This window comes from Amblyomma mixtum, chromosome 3 (assembly GCF_055824585.1).
Source record: "Amblyomma mixtum isolate Tamu chromosome 3, ASM5582458v1, whole genome shotgun sequence".
Lineage (NCBI taxonomy): Eukaryota > Metazoa > Arthropoda > Arachnida > Ixodida > Ixodidae > Amblyomma > Amblyomma mixtum.
The window spans coordinates 13,548,937-13,563,299 of NC_143014.1; the positions used below are offsets into that span (position 1 = coordinate 13,548,937).

General features: G+C 43.8%; 1 long non-coding RNA gene across 3 annotated transcripts; it reads right to left on the minus strand.

Moving 5' to 3' along the window:
- Positions 1 to 5,011: 5,011 nt before the first annotated feature.
- Positions 5,012 to 13,873, minus strand: LOC149349263 (uncharacterized). Of its 3 annotated transcripts, XR_016289998.1 has the most exons (4): positions 13,314 to 13,873; positions 11,209 to 11,535; positions 9,309 to 9,394; positions 5,012 to 9,232 (listed from the first exon to the last, which is right to left on the minus strand). It is a non-coding gene; the product is annotated as an uncharacterized LOC149349263 (long non-coding RNA). The 3 variants fall into 3 exon arrangements; XR_016289996.1 differs by having other exon boundaries at positions 5,012 to 9,394; positions 13,314 to 13,866; XR_016289997.1 differs by lacking the exon at positions 9,309 to 9,394 and having other exon boundaries at positions 13,314 to 13,847.
- Between the last annotated feature and the right edge of the window lie 490 nt (positions 13,874 to 14,363).

Here is a 14,363-nt window from a genome sequence, read left to right on the forward strand (position 1 = left end):
CTATTACTGGCCCTCGGTACGGTGGGTTCACGGTTTTGCGGTAGAAATGTTATTGGTGTATGCCTGTTGTGCATATATTGGCTGAATATTTTTGTTCAAATTAGTGCAAAATTTGTGAGTTCTTTTTTCTCTTAGAATCCACAATTCATACTGTGGCAGCTGTTACACTTGTATGACACCTTGATAAAACTAGCCAAAAATTATCAGGTCGGCCTGTGGTGGAACCGCGACGGGGACTATGTGAAGTGGACTATGGACAATCACTTCACCAGCAGCCTATGCGAGTACCTCGCCGAAACTGGTCTCCACTCCTTCTTCTAACTTTCTGTAACCTACATTCCACTCCCCCTTTTCTCAACTTATGCCTCACGGCAGACTACTCGAATAAAAAAAAAAGTGTGTAGCAAACCAAGAAGGGCATGGGACAATTATAGTAATTTAGATGGAGTGGGGAAGTTGTCTATCGTTAATTTTTAGATTGCAGATATAGTAAAAGTAGACGATACCTAGGCAACATGTAAGACATAAAGCAGAGACCTGGACTTTTGGTTGCTTATAATGTGGTTAGCCGTTGCCCCGCCGCAATAGCTGAGTGGTTAGGGTGCCCGCTGCTGTTCCCAAGGACGGGTTCGATCCCAGTTGCGGCAGCTGCCTATCAGTGGAGGCGAAATGCTAGGCGCCTGTGTACTGAGTGACATCAGTGCTCGATAAAGAGCCCCATGTGGTCAAAATTAATCCGTAGCGCTGCACTATGGCGTTCCTCATAACCCATGTTGCCTTCAGACGTTAAACCCCATATTCTATACCATACCATAACTTTGACGTGTTCTGTGTGCTTTACCATTTAAGCTGCAGTAATTGCTGAGCACTTGTTGAGTTTTCATGAGTATTTTTATGTGCAAATGCACAATGTGTGACGGGGTGCATATCGACAATTACGTACGCATGGCACTCATGCTAAGACTGGCGTGCATGTGAATATTCGTGTCCATCGTGTAAATAAACGGAAGTTGCATAAATAGTGAACTAAATGTAGTGTCAAAATGTCTGTGAAGAAAAAATTCTCATGTTTGCATGTGCTGTTGAGTCATTTTGATTGTAATGGCAAGCGTGGTTACGTTCAAGATTGCAGCAATATCTCGGCACATTATGATTTTGAATGGTAAAATTTTGTCTGTCTTGCATCCGTTGCAGTTTCAAGTAAGGTGGACGCACACAGTTTCAGCATTGCTGCCAACATGATTTGTGTGAATGGCTTTATTGTACACTGTTGGGAGTAAGGCTTCTAGTCCATCCGAAGTGCTCTGATGAAAAATACCTTTTATAATGGTACTTGTGGTTTCATGTCATTAAAACTACACTCAAATAATAAATAATGTGAGTTTGAGCTGCATAAGTGAAAGTTATTTTTTTATTTTATTTTTTTATTTCAATACCCTAAAGGCCCAATGCGGGCATTACATAGGGGGGGATTCATCAAAGAAAACAACAGATATAAAACACAGAATACAAACGGCTGAAAACAGAAGTAAACAAGTTAAGAAGGCAGGTACAAGTTAATAAGAGGAACAAAAAAAAAAAATTTGGTTCGGTTCAATCCGCTACAGTGATAGAAGACCGTTCTGCTTTGAAACAGCAAATTGACATGCATTCAATTAATAAGCTTGGGATGAGCAACAAGAGAGAAAGCGTACATATTGTTGACGATGCAATGTTGACCCTTAAGTGCCCCTGTTACGTTTTCAGTTTTGTTGCCTTAATTTTCTTATGGTCGCACTGAGCTACCCGATTTAGAAAACTGCCAAAAAATAGTCGCACGTCCTAGCTTTAGTCAAAACCAAGGAGAAGAAAACATGCATATTTATATTTTCGTTTTATTTTTATGAATCAATTTTGTTGGCGTTTCCTTTGAATGAGTGTGTTGATTTTCGTCAACTGCATAAATGACTTTCTTATTTATGTTGCAATTTTTAACGTTTAATGCTTTTTTTTTTCTAGTTTATTGCTGGTTTCGGCTATTTATATTTACTTTTCTTTGAGGGAACGCGCGATGATGATGCTAGCGCTCTTACAGCGCCCCCTACAGTCAGTTAGCAAATAAGAAAAAAAAAAAACAACATGGCGGTTGTTTACGTACGTTCGAATCGCGGTCGGCGGCTGTTGCGAGTGAAGTATTCGTCGGTGTCTCGTCTTTGTGGCGTGTGTAGTTCTTTAAATTTGCCCCTTTTTTGTTTGTGACCAGTAGACCGCCTATGGAATGCGTGTTTACCTCCCATGCGTCCCTAAAGGTGAGTGAGCAGGACGCAAGCCCGCGCCGTCCAGTACTGGCGTCCCTGATCTGGGTGTTTCCAGCTCATTCTGGAAAATATCTGTGCATATAACTCTTGTTATAATCATCACGATGCAGTGCGTGGGCTGTGATATGTCGCCACATTGACTTTCTCGTGATGCAAGGGTTGGAGAACATTGCAGCATGTCGTTTCCAGCCCGCCTTCGATCCTTCAAGACTGATCTGGACACCGAATAGTGACAGTACCAGTTGACGACTGTTGTGGGTGCGAGGTGGCGTAGATCTGCTAGATCACAGAGAGAAGCAATTGTCGGCAGAATAATCGCAAGACTAACCCACCTGTGGCTCGCAACCACCTCAGTGGACTGAAAAATGCTCGGGACAGAGCGAAGCAATAAAGCTGCACGGTGCGAACGCTATAGATACGTTGCTTACGTCTCATGTAGTACCTATCTGAATTAAATGTTCTGGAATGCACTGGCAGTGTGTACTTCTGCTCTTGGGGCCGAGTCGTCCTTCATGGCGCAGAAAGAGTGCTCTGAACGCATGTGCATACGCTGGGCGGCGCACCTTAAAAATAAAATTGTTTCCATGTTCACTGCATGTTTTCAAAGGCACATGAGTTCTAAGGTAATCCTCTGAGTTCTCGTTCTGCTGGTATAGTCATATTTGGTCTTTGCAATCAATGACTCTGTGCCCACATACTGTCAAAAAGCAAGATTTGTCAGATCTTTCTCAGCCAGAGATGATGTGCTGGCATGCATAAATTGATATATAGCATCGTAATAGTGTGACACTGAACACTTTATTAAGATTTAATAGCAAGTAATTTCGATGTTTATGTAAGCCAGTGTATTTGCCTTCATTGAAAAAGATATTCAAGAAAGTGTTTTGGTGTTCGTATGAGGCGGGACAGAACTTGTCTATACAAAGTATGTGATAGCCAAGTGCTCAGGGCCAAATGTCACCTATCACTGCCTCTCGCTGGGGCAGGTGGCTCTCTGGAATTCTTTACTTCAGCATACTGCAAAACTAAAATATGTGAAGAGCTGTGCTCAAATTTCGCTTTACCGACTGTAGTTATTGGCTGTTGATTTTTTTTTTTGCACGTGGTTTACTGCTGATACAATAACACACATGGCTCAGTCTGTGCATTGTACTGCGTGCTACTTACTGCATGCAATGCTTCAAAAGCAAGGGTTCGGGCAAGTTGTTTGTTCTAGTTAAGGTTGGTCGCCGAACAGAAAGGGACGACACGGGAACCAGACACACAGCACCGACTGTCGAGATTTCTGTCAGTGCTGTGTGTCCGGTTCTCATGTTCATGCTGTCTTTATTTCTTTGCAATGTGACCAACCTTAGCTTCAAAAGCAGTCTTCGCACTATGTATAGGGAGGGTGCACAGAGAGGGCCTGGTAATAAGCGTGTTCATTTTGTGCTCGTGTCTGTGTACAGCACCTGGTGCTTGCTAACTGCTCGCTATACTGCACATTTCAATTTAGGTGCCAAATATACTTCCTTGTGATGCAGTGTGTGCACACCAGGGAATGATCTCGCATTTTGCATGGTACAGCGAGTACTCTTTTCCTTAACATGTAACAAACTGTAGCTGTCTTTCAAAAATATCATTTTAGTGCATCAGCATCAGAACCCCCCATGTTGGAATAATCCGTCGGTCTGAAGCCTCAGGTGACAGAGTGGAGGGAGTGAAATCCACCTTCACGAAATTGCAGGGAAGAGGGAAGAAGAGAGGGCGGGAGGAGGCGGTTGGCAAGCGGTTGCAAATCTGAGTCGAAGGGTGGAGTGGATGTGTCACTGATGGATGGGATTTCATCGGGTGAGTGGAGTGGGGGTGTCACGTAGTGATTGATGGTACCCATTCGTACAGTCTGACCCTGTCAGCGGCTGCTCGGTCCGGCAGGAACATAATGCTAACTTTGGCTTATGGGGTTTAACGTCCCAAAGCGACTCGGGCTATGAGGGGCGCCACAGTGGAGGGATCCAGTAATTTCGACCAACAGTGGCCCTTAACGTGCTCCGACATCGCACAGCATGTGGGCCTGTTGTGTGTCACCATCGGAATACAACTGCCGCAGGCGGGGTCATACCAGCGTCTAATGGAATTTGTTTAATTTTGTCGTTACACTCACAGTAAGATTAGTCCTTCCCAAGTACAAGTTGTATTTAATGTCAGAGTCCAAGGAAGGGCAGCTTTCCAAAGCCACAGCTGGGCTTGTACAGCGTAATTAAGCAGCATTAACATCCTTTAGAATCAATTAACGTGTTTGTACTATGATTACACAATGGACACAGTATTTATCAAGGCAAACAATGGCAGCGTATATATGCCTGCAAATGTTTAAATCAAGAATAGTATCTGCTAGCTTATTAAAAATATATCATTTATAAAATGACCGTCCAACTTCTCAGAAGTACCAAATCTGTGGAGAAATACAAATTGAAGATTGCCAATATGCCTAGGAAAATACATTTTGACTGTCAAAAAAGGATTAGGAGCACTTTATTATTAACTACGCGAGGATTGTGGAAAGATGGGTCGGGTCACACCCAATAGTGCAAAACATGAACCCTTGGAAAAGATGCGAAGTTGTGGCGCCTATGCACTCATATGCTGTGCATAATGGGCTGCCTTGCATTACCATAACCTGTCCAGGTAGACTGCCACAAGTCAATAAAAATCTCCGATATATACAACCACAGTTTTCAGTTAGGTAGACATTTTATTTGTGACATTCTTAATCTAGCTGGCAGGCTATCACCAGCCCGAGGTGAATGTGACGTGCAGGATGAAACGGGTGCCATATGTGGATACTGGAGTAAATGTGATGTGATGAGCCTTGGGAGCATTCCTCTTCACATGGCGCCAGGCAGTCTTGCGGCCACATAATACAGCTGACAGTGCTTCATTCTGTAACCTGTAATACTGCAGTTACTTGCATCATGGATGCAGTTTCTTGTGGGAAAAAATTAGAATGGTAAGTTTGGTGCATTTATTACATGGTGTAAAACATGGTGTGGTCAGTTGAACTTTCCCCAGATTTTGATGATTGATGTAGGGAAAGCATTTATTATGCAAATGCATCCATTATTTAAGTAAATATGGTGTACAAAAACCTGGAATGGAAACAGAAATCAGCATCTGCAGGATTGAAACAAATTCCTAACAACTTTGGCGCAGCACCATACCCATGACTGCCAAGCCACATTTTAGCCCCTAGCCTTTCACTCTACACTGTCCTTAATCTGTTCATTCCCAATGGGCCAGACATGAGGCCGTATGGCACTCGGGTATCCGTATCTGCCTATATGGACATGCCACGTTGTCTACTACACAGCTTTTTAAACACTTGTAGCAACAGTGTCAGTTTTCTCAGAAGCATGAAACTTTGTTATGATTAGTTTTATGACACACCCAGCACATTAAAGGGGCTGCGAAACACAGCCTGGGGGAATACCGGCTATACTTCAGGTGGGTTCTTTATGTCACACAGATGCTGACTTAAAAAGAATTACAGGAATCGATGCACAGGAACGGGAGTTATTCAATGAAGAAATTTCAAAATACAAGCAAACAAAACGCTGCCCTCAACTCGATTTTGGCGGGGCTTCCCACTCCTATTTCGCTCTCCCAATGACGGCACCTGGCGCAACCAATCAAAACAGCCAGCCAGAGCACGTCGCGGAAGTTTGTAGTCCATGGTTGCCTGCTCTCTGTGAGACTGGCAGCGTTGTTTCCATGCCAGAGCGCCCCTGGTGGTGTATTTTTATTTTACTTGCTTTGCAGGGCTTTTATCTAAGACAAACAAATTGTTTTTGTTGATCTAATATAAAACGCAGACAGGTAACAAAATGTGTCTCTATTTATTCACACAATTTGCAGTATATTTACTGTTTGTCCGGTCATCAAGCTCGCGCCAGGTGATGTCATATCCGCTGCTAGAAACCCGCCACTGTGTGGCGACACCATCAGAGCCATGAAGTTGTTTTTGGGAGGACATTAAAATATTAAAAAACGGAATGTACGCGGTATTACCGATGCTAATAGCACCATTATAACTCACTGTATGCAATCAACAGGCAAAACAATTAACTAAGATTGTGTTTCTGGGCCCCTTTAACAGGCATTCTAGCCAAATTATAATTTCGTTGCAGTTGGGCTTTGAAGCATTTTTCATAAATGACATTAACTGGGCACTATATGTTTCATCTAAGCTGCCTTCTCAACAAATAGGGGCATGTTAGAATTTCTAGGCAACAAAGTTGGCACAGTGTTCCCATCACACAACAGAAGGCTCATTGCTTGGAAGGCTGGTGGAGAGACACTGTAAGAGCCAAGCAAGTTCATTTATGAAGTGCTTTATCATATCAGGGAAGGCTATTCACGGCTGTTTCTACCATGGCAATTTAAGTTCGTGTCACAAATTGCACCAGCAATGTTCTGAAAAATGAGTAATACTGTTTTTCTGTTGCAGCAGTATTCTCTTTGCAAAATAAGATGAATAGTAGTTTTGCGCTGCAGCTTTCAGTGTGCAAGATGACAGCTACGGCTTAGCCTTTTGTCAAGAATACTTTTTCAACTGTTCTAAAAGGCAAGGTGTGTTACTGGGCGAGTTGGTTGGGGTACATCTTGAGAAAAACAGCACTTGCAGACAAAGGAAACGAGAAGGACACACAACTGCGCTGTTTTTTTTTTGTGTGTCCTTCTTGTTCTGGTCCTTTGTCTGCAAGCGCTGTTTTTCTCAAGATGTCCTAAAAGGGCGGTGCACTGTGACAGCACGACGCAACAAAGAGGAATGCAGCATGGAGCGACACTTCATACTAATATTATTGAAGAGCGCATGCCTCTATGAGTGCATCACATGCAGATAAAATGAAATCAAGCAGGGATGACGAAGAAATAAAATTATAGTGAATGCAAGGCAGGTATGAACAAGAAAATGAGTGCACTAATTTCCCGAAGATGAAAAATGTTTGCCAATTGTCAGAAGTTCTCTGTTGAGCAGTGCCAGAGAGGGCGTACTTACACAAGCAGATTCTGAGTAGGGAATGAGGGGCCTGAAATATCTCAATTTCTTAATTGTCGGGTTTAACATTCGGGAGCGGCACATGGGCTATGAGGGACACCATAATGGAGGTCTCTGGATTAATTTACACCACCTGGGGCCCTTTAATGCACGCTGACTTTGCACAGCACATGGCCATCTTTGTATTTTGCCTCCACTGAAATGTGGCCGCCATGGCCGGATCAAACCCACAGCCTTCGTGTAAGCAGTCTAAGAACGCCAGAGCCAGTGAGGCGCCGTGGCGGGATGAGTTCTCCATTCCTAGGAGGAAAGTTTTGGGAAAAAGGAATGACTAGAAAAGAAATACCAGAGGCCTGTAGTGTACCGTCAATGGTGCTGCTTGATATGGGATATGATGGCGCACCTTTCTCATGACCATGTGGGCTTCAAGAAAATTAGCAAATGACACTCCTCTTCCCTGCTGTGTCTTGAGCTTGCTATGCTAAAGCACTTTGTCAGAATAGCCTGCCAACTAGCTCATAACATAATCCTAATCCCTCACCTGAAATCTGCCATCTTCAGCTGGCAGGGCCTACAAATGCCAGCACAGTCAAATGCTACTTTCTGGCTGCTCTGCATCTGACACAAGTGTAGCTCCATTATAGCAACAGCATGCATGTGCTTGTACATGTGCACATGCGTTGCATGGTCAACACGTACTTGTGTACATGTTGTGGCAAGCCTCGCACTGCTCACAATGAAGCTCACAGCCACTGCACGATTTGCTCGTTCTTTCCACTGTGTGCTTGAAGTTCACCAAACTTTGCGACTTTACATGCCACTGGCCATCTCCCACTCTCTCAGTACTGGACTTAGAAAGCTCAATCCCCACTTTATGCTTCCTAAATAGGGCAGATTTGCGGTGGTCTGCTCCTCCTTTGACACCTGTTGTAAAGTTTTTCGGATGTGAAATTGAAGAGTACTTTGATTAATGTATCCAATCACCCATTTACCTTGCCACCAAAGTGAGAGTACTTCAGTGCCTTGACTCCAAGTGATTATTTGTTGTTAATCCAATGTACTGCCGATAGCAGTAAGCCCACTGACATGCCCTCTTTGCGTATGTTTTCTCAAAATTTCTGACAAAGCCAAAGGCAATTAAGCTGATGCTCTTTGGAGTGGATACCAAGAAGTGCAGGGAGCAACTGTTGAGACTCAGTCTCATCTGTCCACTTCATCAGAGTGTGCAGCATGTCCCTTGTTGTACTCCTGCAGTCCTTGTTTGTGACTGTATTCAGGTGCGTGCTCCAGTTGTGTAGCACCTGCCAGCTGCAAAGCAGTCGACTCTTCAAGGGACCCATCACCAGCTCCCATGCACTGCCATAAACAGGGGCATCATCAGACATAAATGCCTGACATGGTATTGTGTTTTTTTCTTTGATGGCCTCGAAAAACCTCACCACAGTGCCCGTGTTCACCCTTTTTGAAATCAAGTAGGCACACGGGATACCAAAGGCATCTTGAGAAATTGTGAGCAGGGTTGTCAGTTGGAGTTAGTACTTATTTATGCCATGGGTGGAGTCAGTGCACAGTTTCGCTGCCCCCAATTCATAAAGGAGCTCTCGTTGTGGGAACGTCATTAATGCTAGCTCAAAGTCACCATCATGACTGTTGGGGTCACCCTTCTTCCTGTAATACAACAGTGGTGACTCATTTTTTGCCCTCATTTCTTCGACCCATAATTCAACACTCTTAAAATCGTCTGGATCTCTCTGCTCTGTTTTTCCAATCCTAAACTTATCTGCAATGTTACGGAGGTCCTTAGTGGTCACAAGTTGCATCCGTGGGCTTGATCCACTTGTAGCTGCTCGGATGTTGTGCACAATGGTTTTTTCTGGCACTCCTTCTGCTAACCAGCCTGAAAATGGTACAGAAAAAAACTGTTAACATCTCTGGTTCATCTGCCTACAGCCATGTAATAAAGTGACAAATACTTCTGGTCGGATTCCTTCGTCTTCCACTTTGTTCCTTTTCACAGGTGACACACAGTTCATCTTACTTTCATTTCACTTTTGTGGCACTGCAAAGCACACAACAAAATGGTTGTTTCAAAGCCAGATGGACTTTATTTTTATGAGCTTGAGTGTTTAAACTTGCATACTGCAATGCAAAACAGGGAAGTTATATACAGCGTGTTATAAATGCGGAATATAACAGCACTGAAAATGTGGACAAGAAAATAATAAGGACATGTGCTTCTCATCCTGTCCCATTTCATTCTGCATATTCAAAAAATGCACCGATTCGCCTGACAGCAACCTTTAAAGGAGTAGAGACACCAAATTTTTGAACGCGAACTTTGTTTCTTTGGACTTGTGCACAAGACAATAGTGTGCACGAGTCACAATGTAGAATTCACTTACGCCAGGTGAATAATTTCTAAGTGAATATTTTTCTCATGCTGTTTCAGTTTCAACACCTGAATGACTGCTGCTAAGTCAGAGACAATTGGAGGGCATGCCAGTCATACATAAACTGAAATATAAATGCTGCTTGTTCATTTTTTTTTTTGCGATTTCAACTCTTGTGCAGGCTTGTGTTTTATGTTAGTGGTTTTTGAGGAAAGGAAATGGTGCAGTAACTGCCTCAACCATGCCATGAAGGAAAGAAGGAGTGAAAGAAGAAAGAGAGAAAGGTGCTGTAGTGGAGGGCTCCGTAATAATTTCGACCGCCTGGGGATCTTTGGGCACTGACACTGCGCAGCACGTGGGCACCTCTTGCCTCCATCGAAACTCAGCTGCCGCAGCCGGGCAGCTTAGTAGCTGAACACTCAAACCACAGCCGTTCCTGCGAGCGTTACTGATGAAGTGCCAAAACAGCCAAATAATTCTAATTAATGAAAGTTCACTGCAGACGATCTGTCTTATGAGAAAAAACATGGCCCTTATACAACCATTAGACTGGTGGCGTTGCTTTGATCAGCAACAAAATGCCTACGCTTTTGACAGGCAGCCAAAAAAAGAGGCTAGCATCGAGTGCAACTGTCAGTCATTCAAGACACATTTCATAGAGCTCAAGCCGACTTCTTACGGATGAAGTTCAACGTCAGCCGATTGAGCGACAGACCTAGGATAGTCAATGAAACCAGCAGAAAAACAAAAGAACAGACATTGGAGTAGTTCAGTGCTAGACGACATTCCTAATTATGTTCAGTTCGAAAGACTGGACCCCTTCCACAAAGCATCTCTAAACTAAACGGCATGAAGTTCGTACAGACTGTGCTGTGCATGCAATGTGCCGTGGATCAATTGTTTTTCACCCTTCGATGCGACCAAGTAGGCTCAAGTGAATTGCACTACAGTCAGATACAACTCGAGAACGAAGTGGCAGATGGCCCTTAAAGAAGACCCCCTCAGTCAATGGCGTCAGCTGATTTTCATCAGTTAACCCAATTAAAGCCATAACTAATCCCCTTTCATCTGCCACCCTCCTGCAGTGCTACCCCCTAGGATTAACCATGACATCATGAGAATCGGTCGACGCCATTGGATGGCAGGCTTCCTTTGAGGGGCATTGGCCACTGGGTTCTTAAGCTGTGCCCTACTATAACTTCTTCAGCCCCCTCGTTTTGTGGGACATGCCTTCTCCCACTTTACAATAGGCATTTTCGTGTTGTCCCACCTCTTTCGTGCCATAGATGCATCGCAGAAGAATAAAAATCATTGAAATGATCACTCGAGTTAATGAGCAATATCTTCCCCCTAAAATACATTTCTATTGCACTTTCGTCTCCCATTTATGAAAGGTTGGTGGAGTGTAGCTTCTAAACGTTTTCACATTCCGGTACAGTCAACACAGCATGCACAAATGCTTTGTACAAGAGGAGTGGCTAACCTGCAAGCCCTCTGGCATCATCCTGGGACAGCCTTTGGTGGCAGGCCTCATTGAAGTGTCCGTAGTGTTTCTTTTGAAACACTACATATACCTTGCCCTCTTTCTCCATGACCTCTAGAGTAGCAAAGCAGTGTTTGCTGATTTTGCAGCTTCCTTGCCCCTTTTCCTGCCTTTGGCGCTGTTCTATAGGAAGCTCTTCGTATGAGCCGGAATGGTGGCAGTGCAGGTAGCGTTTAAAAACCCTTGGTGCACATTCCTTCTTTCCTGTAGAAGCTATAAAACGGCAGCAAGTTTTGCTTTCTTCTCCGTCTTTCCAGGCGCGAAATCCTGAAACAGAAAGATTGTAAACATAACTAAGCACTCCACATAGTATTAGTTAATTATTAGTGTGAAAGCACAATTCCGAACGGTAAACCCCGAGCAAGATCCTGCGATGTGTATGTGGGTTTGTGCCAAGAGCATAGCAACGGCGACATAGCAACCACAGCCTCACAGCAGCATTGCAACATAGTTATGACACGATGCCAACATATGATGTTAAGTCCATGACCTCTCATGACTAAAAAGAAATTTTTAAAAATTGAGGCGTGAACAAAGGTGGGCTCCATTTTGATAAAAACGTGTACACAATGATAGCACATGAATAACGGCATAAGGCATCCTTAGAAAGCCAACAGTAAAGTAACAAGACAAGGCAATGTTCATGAAATTCTGCTTTTGCACGTTTATAAAATTTCGGCAAAACTTCTCTGTCAATTTTTTGTGTATCACACTACTTTCATTTTTTGAAAAGCAAGGCCAAATTAAAGTTTGTACTTTTTACATACACTAATGAAAAATGCATGTGCTATGGAGTGGGCACATATGCAGTACTCTCGCACTACTACTGGCGCTCTGCCTCTGCCAAGTGCGCATGACAATCACAGATTTAGCTTCAAATTTTTAGCCTTTTGCCTGCAGTGCAAAACTGCATTTCCCAGCTTTTTTATTGTTAAAAATTTATCAGTCATTCGCTTACTGTTTTTTCCTGCTATAGCGCATGGGGAACAATTTTTGGAGAAAATTATTAAGTTCAGGTTAAGTTATTACACGGACTGTTACATGGAAGTATTTCAATTTTACTACACCCTGCAAAAACTCATTCCTGCACAGCAACCTTTTACATGGCCCTGTCCTTTGACCACAAATTCAGGTCAGCGCTGTTGACTTCTAAAGGCAGAACAATGCTGGGCATTCTTCCTACACACTTCTGCATGTTGCGATTGCCATGGCTTCAGCGCTGCTAAGCCAGTGCATGCCGCGACAATGTTGTGTGTCCTGTCGAGACATTGCAGATGCCTGCAACAAAGCATAAGCAAGGCCTGTAGCAGCGAGTCTGCTGCAAGGACCAGTTTTCCTGCAGTGGCCACTTTAAATATGAAAGAGAGTGCACTGCTTGTCACTTTGCTTATGGAGGAGCTAGGACACCAAAAAAAAATTCTGCAGACACACATAAGACTGCTTACCAGCGAGAATGCCAAAGCATTAAAGTGCACAGTCATGCTATGTTGCAGAATGACGAGTCATGAGTGCAAGGCATGACTACGCAACTTTGTACAAACTCTGCACACCTTATGTTACTAGTAAAGTGCTGAGTCATGCTACACTTCAGAATGATTAGGAGTCAAAGCTATGACTACCTAAACTTTGTACAAACTATACACCTTACATTACAAATAAGTGCAAAATGACTATGACAAGTCATGGCTTTCAAAGGTTATAGTACGTTACGTTTCACATTTCACTCGAATGCCCGCAAAGGCTACCTCTGCAGATCTGTCGCACTAGACCAAGCCCATTGAAATCTTCATGGTTCATTTAAAAAACGTGCATGTCATCGCTAAGTTTTTGTGCACAAAACCACGTGCAAGTTTCCCCAGGTGAGTGTAAGCCCGTAAATAAAAAAAAAAAGAACGCGCTCTGTGTTTACAAACTTAAAATGCGCGCACTCGAAAAGTCAATAAACTGCAACTTTTCAATCGGTAATCTAAGCGCGCGACTGCATCCCGCTTTGGCCCTTTATTGCTTTAATCACAGCGTGCGTGCATGCAGACTTCGTTTCTTACCTTTATTAGAGTCGAAGACTAGATTCTCCACCTCTTCCTCGAAGTCGTGGTGCCGTCGCAGGTCACGAAGGGCGACAAAATGCTTCAGACGTAAGTCGCACAAGAACGGCCGTGCCTTACTACATGCTGTTGTGACTGGGAGAAGGATGCATGGGCCTGCCTACTGGCTGGAGCCGAGCCACCACCGCTGCCGCGTGCAGATAGAGAGATCAGAGGAAAGAGAAAAAGAAAAGACGCGTCGCAGCAACAACCGCGTCCTTCCCCATGAATATCCTTGATGGGTGTTTTTAAATTACTAGTATTGAAGAACGCCTTGTCGCAAACCGCTGAAGCAACGCCATCGCACGTGTCCGTCTCCATGCTCAAGGCAAAAAAATAAAAAAAACAAGCGAGCAAGAAATGCACCTTGGGATACCTTGGGATATTGAGCAAGGATTTTCAAGAAGAGTTGAGATTTTCCCTGTCGGTTGAAGCGCAGTGTTCCTCAAAAGTCCCCACAGAGTGACGTAGAGTAGAGCAGTGACGTCTATTCTCGGTTGGCCAATCGCAACGAGGATCACCTTCCTCTGAATACGCCCTCCGCTTTCCCCGCCGCCGCCTGTCCGCAGCTAGGGTCCCTAGACCCTACCGCAGCATAGAACACAGGCATATGGGCAGCGCATGTAGCATGAAGGCAAGATGACCAATTATCATTAGGGTAACGGGCTGGATTCAGAGAGAATGCAAGCACAGCAGAGAGGATCAGGGCAGGTGGGCAGATGAGGTTCGGAAGTTTGCTGGGATAAGGGGGCCGCCGCTGGCACAGGGTTAACGGAGAAATTTTTGGCTGGCAGTGGACATGATTACAGTGTTGACATGATGATAAAAAGCGGGACTCAAGAAGTTTATTCTCAAGAAATATGAGGTCACACATTCAGCAACACAAATGCCTAAGCTTTCCTCAGCTCAACATTCCAATAGTTATCATTGCTAGCGCGATTAGCAGATTTAAGACATTTTTGAAAGAAAAAAAATAACTCCCAAAAATTGAACTGAACCAATTCTTGTATT